This window comes from Oreochromis niloticus, linkage group LG4, assembly GCF_001858045.2.
Source record: "Oreochromis niloticus isolate F11D_XX linkage group LG4, O_niloticus_UMD_NMBU, whole genome shotgun sequence".
Lineage (NCBI taxonomy): Eukaryota > Metazoa > Chordata > Actinopteri > Cichliformes > Cichlidae > Oreochromis > Oreochromis niloticus.
In genome coordinates this window covers 31,317,556-31,328,055 of record NC_031969.2, presented here as the reverse complement: position 1 = coordinate 31,328,055, position 10,500 = coordinate 31,317,556, and the positions used below count along the sequence as shown (strand labels likewise).

At 38.1% G+C, this 10,500-nt stretch overlaps 1 long non-coding RNA gene across 4 annotated transcripts; it reads left to right on the top strand.

Moving 5' to 3' along the window:
* The first annotated feature begins 4,585 nt into the window (after positions 1-4,585).
* On the top strand, positions 4,586-9,972 carry LOC109201880 (uncharacterized). Of its 4 annotated transcripts, none has more exons than XR_002061805.2 (5): positions 4,586-5,088; positions 5,613-5,672; positions 5,769-5,859; positions 6,026-6,183; positions 9,822-9,972. It is a non-coding gene; the product is annotated as an uncharacterized LOC109201880 (long non-coding RNA). The 4 variants fall into 4 exon arrangements; XR_002061804.2 differs by having other exon boundaries at positions 4,586-5,444; XR_003219697.1 differs by having other exon boundaries at positions 4,587-5,684.
* Positions 9,973-10,500: the final 528 nt, after the last annotated feature.

Below are 10,500 nucleotides of genomic sequence, written 5' to 3'. Positions count from 1 at the left end.
TTGGATCTTTTGGTTTCTGTCACTTGCACAGCTGGTTTGTCACTTTATTGTCTTACCTAAATCATTGTGTTTTGTGTGCTTTTGCAGCGTTTCTTTATTTGCTGGTGTTTTCTTAGGTTGGAGTCAGTTTGAACTCTCAAAGCCAGCAGACGTTTATTACGTACATATTTATTTTACTAGGCCAAGCATCTTTGTCATAAAAGACTTTATGGGGATGAATAAAAACTTTTTATTATCTTATTTCACCCTGTCCTCTCACCGTAGTTGCAAAGAAATATACATACTACACCACAAAACCCCCAGATACCCAAAGCACTATCCATAACCCTATGTAGAGGTCATTAAGTATCAAAAATAAATCTGCTCAGTTCATAAAGTGTTTCTCTGTCTCTTTTGGACCCCCCTCCCTGCCCCCCCTTAAAAAAAGAAAAGTTATTTCAGCACAACAAGGGCATTTTCCATGAATTGTTCCACAAGAACTAGATCAGACTATTTGCAAAGCAAACAACTGCCCCAGGACTCCAGATTCTCGGGGGTACCAGAAGTCACAATTTCAGCTGCTGGTTTTAATAAATGCCATTTTTGGAATGTGCATCACCAAAGAACAAACAAAATAAAATGAAGAATGCCTTAAAAATTGAGAAAATGTGACATCTCCCAGTATTATCTAACCTCGAGGGGTGTTCAGAGCCAGTTTTAAAGTCAGATCGAGAAATCTAGTCAATTATTAATGATTACATTTTAGAAATTATTTGGGTTTTATTTGGTTTATTGTTTTAATTGATGTTAATTAACTGATTAATTGATACATCTGAAAAACAGTTGGGAGAGGAAACAACTGGGAAATCTCTCAAATCCTAAATCAAAATAAAAAAAAAAGCTCCTTGTAAAACATCTAACAACAAGTTGGTAACTTTGTAAGTAAATACTTCAACAATTTCAAGCTTCTCCCACAAAAAATGCAAAGAATTTGGGACTTTCTTTTATGCACGGTGCATACAATCATTAAAAGATTCAGAGAATATGGAGAGACCTCTTCAAGGAATGAACTAGGCTGTAAATACCAGGCTGTAGGTCACTGCATGGAAACACAAGCTTAGGAACACTTGAAAGTTAAAACTGTACCATGCAGAGAAAAATAGAAATATCAGACAGATTCAGAAAGACTGCAGAGCTCTCTGGAGTCCTCTGAGCTACAAAGGAGGAGAATCGTCTGGCTTGTTATCAGCACGCAGTTCAAAAACGTTCAATGAGGTTTAAGCTGAGGCAGATAGAATGACTATTCTAGATATAAGTGAGGGCCCCATCAATGCTAAACGATTGGTTTCGAAGCAACATCCAGGATGTGCACAGTTAGCACGCTATGAACAACAAGGGTCAATTTTCATTTCTTGTCTTTGAACTATTTTTAAATGAATGTCACGCGGTTTTGCTAAAAAATGGGTTGTACAACAGGTTGTGTAATGCTCGCCCACACATGCCCACCACGAAACTTCAAACGTATGTCAGTTATAAGCTGTAGCCTATTAGCCAAATGCTTTCACGGTTCAGATGAAACCATGTAATTTTCCAATATTTGCTACAACCGCAAGGAAATTGGTGGATTTATGCCAAAATGTAAAATCTGTTACAGATTGCAGCCCATCAGTTACGCTGGATTTGTACCTCAGCTATACAAAAAAAACAACAATTGTTTTTTTTCAGGCCAACCAGAAGCATTTAAAACATTACGAGTGTGGGCACTTTCCTCTTAAAAACACATTTAAATCATTTTTACTACATTACACATAAAAATGTACACGAACAGCATTTTTGGGGGTTTTGTTTTGTTCGTTGGGTTTTTTATTTCACTGAGGTTTAAACTTCCTAAGCAACATATGAGCAAAAACTTTTATTTAAGAATATTTTATGTCAGAGTTATTTAAACTCACATGGATGTGAATATGTTCCCAACTCGGACCAGTAAATGAACCAGCTTACTTCTGTGATAATGGCACAGATTCCTGATTGCTACAGTTGCTCCTCAGTGTTAGCGCATGCTCATATTCAAGCATAAGCTCCTGCTTTTCTGTACTTTACACAGTTTTTCTCTCAGGCGCGACAAAACGAGCTTCTTAGAGCAGCTGTGTTTAACTGTAAATCTGAGCAACAGGGAAACGGTCCACTGTAATTCCACAGCGGAGAATGACGTGAATCTAAACTTGACCTACTTTTATCCAATGGGTGTTGCCCGGCTGAAACTCTGTCTGTGCAGGTCGTGGCACATGGAAGCTCATGCTTTCTAGTTTTGTAGTGGCTGAGTCACAGTATCAACTGCTGGCTCTGCCTATCTGTTTGTTTTTAATGATTGGAACCTGTCGTCGGCACAAAAATGCTCTAGAAAAACAGACATAACAAGAATGACAAGCTGAGGAAAACTCATTTTATTAGCAGATAATAAAAGGTTAAAGCAAGGAACTGAAATGCAGACAGAGATTGAGACCAGAAGAGGGTAAATCCTGTTATCTGAAACAGTCCACATGCCTATAAAATGTCACAGAGCATCACACCATGCCTTTAAAGTCTTATTTAGCTCAGATTCAAAGCCCCGCTGATTGGAAATGTCCTCTTGTCCCTGAAATTCAAGCTGTTACAGTATTTTGAATTTGCCTTTCAAATTGTGTGATGCTCTCCAGGGGTGTGTGTGAGGAAGTGTTAAACTGTTGGATCATTCAGAAACTGTCTTGTTGGCCAAGGACATTTGCCATTTATCATCTCATCTCTCTTTATTTGTTTTTCATGCCAAACATTTAATCATTCTCTCCATGTAAAATACAACAGAACAGCTCGCTGCAACGATGACTCAGTGCGTTTAATTTACCCTACGACTTCAGCCGACTGCAGCCTTGAGCCACGAGGAAAATGAACAGATGAAGAGAAGATGTGATCATTTTATCAGACACCGTTTGAAATGTCGCGTAATGTTGGCTGTATGAATAGATGGAGACATGTTAGTGCAAACAGAACACAGGTCTTGTAATTCAGTAAATATGACCTCAGATGAACAACAACACATGACATATTATATCATGTCAGTATTTATTTAACAAAAACTTAAGTCAAAATGCAGAAACTGTGTGTGAAACACCAAACACACCCATGCAGCATCCATGGAAGTTAAAAGGATAAGTAGATTAATTAGTTTATAATTAATTGATTAAAGTGTAAGCACCTCTGTCACACCTGTTGATGGTCTCTCACAGGTTACATCTCCAACCTGCGAAATAAACAATGCCATTTATGCCAAGGACACGGGCATAAGTACAGTATACGTCATATCTATACATGTATACTGTATTTATTTATCTTTATTTATTTACAACTGTTATCTTTTATTCATAGAATAAAACTTTACTTTTATTCCAGAATAGAAAAAACATTTTTTAGTGGTTGAATGTTATGTTTGGTTAATTTCTGACATCAAACAGCTCAAATTTGGGTATAAAACATGAATTAATTTTTTAGGCAAAAGAAAAACTGATGTATTGAACACAATGAGGGAGCGAGCTGGGCTAAAGTTTTGTAGAAGTAAACTGCTTCTGGACTTCCTCCCAAACAGCCCTCATCAAGGTGGAAGTCCGATGAGTAGGAGTTTGTTACTTTACATCTAAATACACAAAGTAACAAAGCAGTATTACTTTGTATGTAGACATACGGTGGATATGAGGAGAGTATGAACATACCTTTAAAACAATATTCTTCACTGTCATTGGTTTCTATGTGGAATGTGGTGTGTGGTGTATTGTCAGGTTGGGTTTTAGACGTGTTTAAAGATGTGTTGCAGTGCAGGGCTGCGTCTGTGTGACCGCCCCCTCTGTGTGACACACTTTTCAGTACTAGAAAGCATTATAAATGGTATTTCCTGTGGGATTTGTATGCATTTAGAATATAGATACACTGTAAAAAAAGTCAGTAAAATATACAGCAAAACACCGTCAAATTCCAACGGTAATGGCGCGTAAAACCAAAAACTTCCTTTTACTGTATTAAATAGATTGAATAACCGTTAATTGTGAGACTGGATAAAACTTTGTTTTTTACTGTGATAAAATGTTGAAATTATAAATATTGTCTGTGAAAACAAATAAATATGCATACATTTTACAATTAAATATTGTAATGTTGAAAATGTCTGAAAAACTTAGATTTTACGGTATTATTTGAGTAAAACTACATCTTTTCGGGTTGTGCACATTGGAATTCACAGTATAAAGCTGTAGATTTTTAAGCAAACAAAAACATTCATTTTTACAGAAGCAAGATGTTAAACAATAGGGTCCACTGTAATAATACAACCAGTAAATACCATTTAAAAAAAAAAAAAAGCAAATATCAGCAGTGAAAGACAATAAAATTGATAGTATTTTTTTTATTATTTTAAAATTCAGATACTGATATACAGATTAAAAGTTAGGCCTGCAGTATATCATTGTTAACCTTCTGATAAAAAAAAATCAAAAGCAAAAGAAGATGTTAAAAATAAAGTTCATGGTTGTGAATAAAATTGATTTCAATAATCTTTTTTAATTATTATTTTTAAAACAACTTTATATTGTTGTGTTTCACGCCATATTATCAGACCACCTTAAGTGGGTCCGCCTTAAATTTTGAGTTTGTGTGATCGCTGTTGATTGGTAGCTAAACTGCTGGTAAACTGTGTACAGACGTTTTACGTTCGAATTGCAGAGAAAAAAAATTCTGGTTGCAACATTGTGCAGTATGAGCGAACCATTTCACCAAAAAAAGGGGAAGCAAGGCAAGACGTGGCTGCAGCGGTCTGCAGACGTGACTTCTGATCAAATTCGAACCTCCTAAAGAAACAAAGAGCGACATTATATTGCGGGATGACGTCACCTGAAAATGACCAATAGCGCGGCGCGCTGCTGAGCTGTGTGCCAACCGCTCTTTTTTTCATGCAGGAGACTCAAGTTGGCTTCGCTAACGGACACAGTTTTGAACTCGTATATTAGCGCCATTTATTGCTGCTTGGACCACAGCATCTTTGGAATTTGTAGACATCCTGGCAGCTTACAATTAGTTCGAGGTGAGGTGAGTACATGCAACTTCAAGTTATCTCTGTTATAAAAATCCACCAGCCCAGCGTTTATAGATAATTTTAGCAGTTCGTTTTTTATGAGTGAGGTTGTGAATTTAGTTAGCATTTGTGAGTTGAGTTAGCATTACTGTCGCGAGGGAAGCATTGCTCTGGATTAGTTTCTGTGTTTGGCGTGCTTAATTCGCTAGGGAGGAATTACCAAAGTACATGGAGTTATGTTAACCTGTAATTTCTGTGGTAAGGTAGTTCAGTCATCAAGGGGCTACGTGCTTCATTGTAAACTGCATCGGAATGAGCCACGTTGTTTCTTTCGGTGTATTGAAGCAGGCTGCAAGCAGACATACACCAGGTATGGCGCGTTTAAGGCTCATTTTTACCGAAGACACTCTGCCCCCACCCATGTCACTGGTGTGGCGGTGGTTTCTTCGTTTACATGTGCAATGGCGATGTGTGAACGTCAGTGTCAGAACTCTCTCTTTATGATTAAAAAGGTTTGTTTTGTTCCTGCCCTTTTCAGACACTGAATTTGAGCAGAAACCATAAGGATACTCAAAGGACCTGTGACTCTCAGGAAATGGTGAGATTTCAGGTCATAATCTTTTTTTCTTTTTTTTCCATTAAATTCATTTTCCTTTTTCCCTTTACAATATTGCTGTTTTGTTTTTGTAAACAGCATCAAATGAGAGGGACAGATGAAACAGTTTCAAGACAATGGCAGGAAAAACATGCTGAAGATTGAAACAAACCTTGGCTGGAAATATTTGGTATGTGTTTTACCGTAAATCAAATTGTTGAAAAACATTCAGCTACACTGCAACACAGGGAAACTTGATTTGCACTTATTTTGTTACTTTAATTTCTTGTCTCATTATTTTTGTCAGTTATTATTGTTTATGGTGTATGCCCTTCTTGTTTTCTTTCTGAATGCAGAAAGTATCTAGCCAGTCCACAATGAAAGCTTCGTTGCACCCCATGAGTCTTCTGGCAGAAATGATGGCGCCTGTATTCTTTGGTTTCCCTAAACATCACACCCTGCCTGTTTATACGAGGCTCTTCAATTAAGTCTGCACCCAAAGATTCAATAAGAGGTAAGCAGTGGTATTATTCAAGTTTTGCTAAAGAAAGATGGACAGGAGACACTAATCTTAATCAGCCGAGCTCAGGTTCATGTCCAGGTGAGCAGTTTCATACGCTATAAAATGTAGATTGAATGATAGGTCTCATCACCATGCATTCAGCCATTAACTTCAAGTTCTATGATAAATCAATAGGAAACTTAAATACGTTTTCCAACAAATTATGATTGTGATTAGGGCTGTGTTGTCTACAGGGAGTGCAGAATTATTAGGCAAGTTGTATTTTTGAGGAATAATTTTATTATTGAACAACAACCATGTTCTCAATGAACCCAAAAAACTCATTAATATCAAAGCTGAATGTTTTTGGAAGTAGTTTTTAGTTTTAGCTATTTTAGGGGGATATCTGTGTGTCCACGTGATTATTACTGTGCATAATTATTAGGCAACTTAACAAAAACCAAATATATACCCATTTCAATTATTTATTTTTACCAGTGAAACCAATATAACATCTCCACATTCACAAATATACATTTCTGACATTCAAAAACAAAACAAAAACAAATCAGCGACCAATATAGCCACCTTTCTTTGCAAGGACACTCAAAAGCCTGCCATCCATGGATTCTGTCAGTGTTTTGATCTGTTCACCATCAACATTGCGTGCAGCAGCAACCACAGCCTCCCAGACACTGTTCAGAGAGGTGTACTGTTTTCCCTCCTTGTAAATCTCACATTTGATGATGGACCACAGGTTCTCAATGGGGTTCAGATCAGGTGAACAAGGAGGCCATGTCATTAGTTTTTCTTCTTTTATACCCTTTCTTGCCAGCCACGCTGTGGAGTACTTGGACGCGTGTGATGGAGCATTGTCCTGCATGAAAATCATGTTTTTCTTGAAGGATGCAGACTTCTTCCTGTACCACTGCTTGAAGAAGGTGTCTTCCAGAAACTGGCAGTAGGACTGGGAGTTGAGCTTGACTCCATCCTCAACCCGAAAAGGCCCCACAAGCTCATCTTTGATGATACCAGCCCAAACCAGTACTCCACCTCCACCTTGCTGGCGTCTGAGTCGGACTGGAGCTCTCTGCCCTTTACCAATCCAGCCACGGGCCCATCCATCTGGCCCATCAAGACTCACTCTCATTTCATCAGTCCATAAAACCTTAGAAAAATCAGTTTTGAGATATTTCTTGGCCCAGTCTTGACGTTTCAGCTTGTGTGTCTTGTTCAGTGGTGGTCGTCTTTCAGCCTTTCTTACCTTGGCCATGTCTCTGAGTATTGCACACCTTGTGCTTTTGGGCACTCCAGTGATGTTGCAGCTCTGAAATATGGCCAGACTGGTGGCAAGTGGCATCTTGGCAGCTGCACGCTTGACTTTTCTCAGTTCATGGGCAGTTATTTTGCGCCTTGGTTTTTCCACACGCTTCTTGCGACCCTGTTGACTATTTTGAATGAAACGCTTGATTGTTCGATGATCACGCTTCAGAAGCTTTGCAATTTTAAGACTGCTGCATCCCTCTGCAAGATATCTCACTATTTTTGACTTTTCTGAGCCTGTCAAGTCCTTCTTTTGACCCATTTTGCCAAAGGAAAGGAAGTTGCCTAATAATTATGCACACCTGATATAGGGTGTTGATGTCATTAGACCACACCCCTTCTCATTACAGAGATGCACATCACCTAATATGCTTAATTGGTAGTAGGCTTTCGAGCCTATACAGCTTGGAGTAAGACAACATGCATGAAGAGGATGATGTGGACAAAATACTCATTTGCCTAATAATTCTGCACTCCCTGTATGTATCACTTTTACATAAGTAGATTTAATTCAATTCAATTCAATTCAATTCAATTTTATTTATATAGCGCCAAATCACAACAAAAGTCGCCTCAAGGCGCTTTATATTGTACAGTAGATAGCACAACAATAAATACAGAGAAAAACCCAACAATCATATGACCCCCTATGAGCAAGCACTTTGGCGACAGTGGGAAGGAAAAACTCCCTTTTAACAGGAAGAAACCTCCAGCAGAACCAGGCTCAGGGAGGGGCAGCCATCTGCTGCGACCGGTTGGGGTGAAAGAAGGAAAACAGGATGAAAGACATGCTGTGGAAGAGAGACAGAGATTAATAACAGATATGATTCGATGCAGAGAGGTCTATTAGCACATAGTGAGTGAGAAAGGTGACTGGAAGGGAAAAACTCAATGCATCATGGGAATCCCCGGCAGCCTACGTCTATTGCAGCATAACTAAGGGAGGATTCAGGGTCACCTGGTCCAGCCCTAACTATATGCTTTAGCAAAAAGGAAAGTTTTAAGCCTAATCTTGAAAGTAGAGATAGTGTCTGTCTCCCGAATCCAAACTGGAAGTTGGTTCCACAGAAGAGGGGCCTGAAAACTGAAGGCTCTGCCTCCCATTCTACTTTTAAATAGTCTAGGAACAACAAGTAGGCCTGCAGTGCAAGAGCGAAGTGCTCTAATAGGGTGATATGGTACTACAAGGTCATTAAGATAAGATGGGGCCTGATTATTTAAGACCTTGTATGTGAGGAGCAGGATTTTGAATTCAATTCTGGATTTAACAGGAAGCCAATGAAGGGAAGCCAAAACAGGAGAAATATGCTCTCTCTTTCTAGTCCCTGTCAGTACCCTTGCTGCAGCATTTTGGATTAGCTGAAGGCTTTTCAGCGAGTTTTTAGGACATCCTGATAATAAAGAATTACAGTAGTCCAGCCTGGAAGTAATAAATGCATGAACTAGTTTTTCAGCATCACTCTGAGACAGGATATTTCTAATTTTAGAGATGTTGCGCAAATGGAAGAAAGCAGTCTTACATATTTGTTTAATATGTGCGTTGAAGGACATGTCCTGGTCAAAAATGACTCCAAGGTTCCTCACAGCATTACTGGAGGCCAAGGTAATGCCATCCGGAGTAAGAATCTGGTTAGATACCATATTTCTAAGATTTTCAGGGCCGAGTACAATAACCTCAGTTTTATCTGAATTAAGAAGCAGAAAGTTAGCGGCCATCCAGGTCTTTATGTCTTTAAGACATTCCTGCAGTTTAACTAATTGGTCTGTGATACCTGGCTTCATGGATAGATAGAGCTGCGTGTCATCTGCATAGCAGTGAAAATTTATGCTATGTCTTCTAATGATGCTGCCTAAGGGAAGCATGTATAATGTAAATAGAATTGGTCCTAGCACTGAACCCTGTGGAACTCCATAATTGACCTTAGTCAATTTAAGGGATAACTATTGCCAAACACAACCTGGGCTGTTTTTTTTTGTTTTTTTTTTGTTTTTTTTTACTGTATCGATTTTGATGCGCTCAAATTTATGCCCCGCCCCCCTAGTATTCCCATTCACTGGCTATTGACCACAAAACAAAATCACGGTCAATCTCAAAAACGGCTCGTTTGTCGTAATTATGCTTTTAGATATATGTTTGTCTCGTTTACAGTTAAAAAAAAAAAAAAAAACAGCCCAGGTTGCATTTTGACAATAGCTATCCTTTAAGAACTGTATATTTTACACTTAAGAAATCATTTATCATTAGATCTGTTTTTGGCAGCACGTTTTGTTCATTTCTGTGCATTTTGCTCAAGCACTGATCAAACTTTGTCCATTTTTTGCTGCAGAGGGGATCCTGCCAGTCCAAAGTGAACTCCTGATGGACATTGAAGTACTCCTGCAGAGCTTGTATCTTCGACACCATGCGCATTAGAAACTCCACTGAGTCCTTTCCTTCACCAAGGCAGGACCCAGTGACTCATTACTGTTGATAGGTCAGGGGCAGGTAATATTTTGTTTTATGTTTATTCATTCCTCCATGGATTACCAGCCATATATATGGACACATGCTGTATTCTCAAGATCTATGCTGTTTTGTAGGAATAGAGAAAATGATATGTTTAGTCTGTTTTCAAATGGTATGTCAAATTTTCTCATTGTTTATCAGTAATATTCACTACCTTGGTTATATATGAGCATCTTTAGATTTTTCTATATTTAGCGGTTGCAAATGTAAAATGTACGGTAAACCATTTATGTTCCTCATATTGTACTGTATTTTTAGCGGTAAAATACCGGCAGCTGTGGTTGCCAGGAATTTACTGTAAAATGTATCTGGTCAAAATAAAATGCTGTAATTTGTTATACAATTTCACTGTGTTTTTTACTGTCAAAGGTTTTAATAAGGTTTAACATATTTCTGTTATTTTTACAGTTATTTACAATAATAGGGTCTATCCTATTACTGTTAAATTAACAAGAAATTACTGTAAATATTATTATATTATAACTTTTTTTTACTGCAAA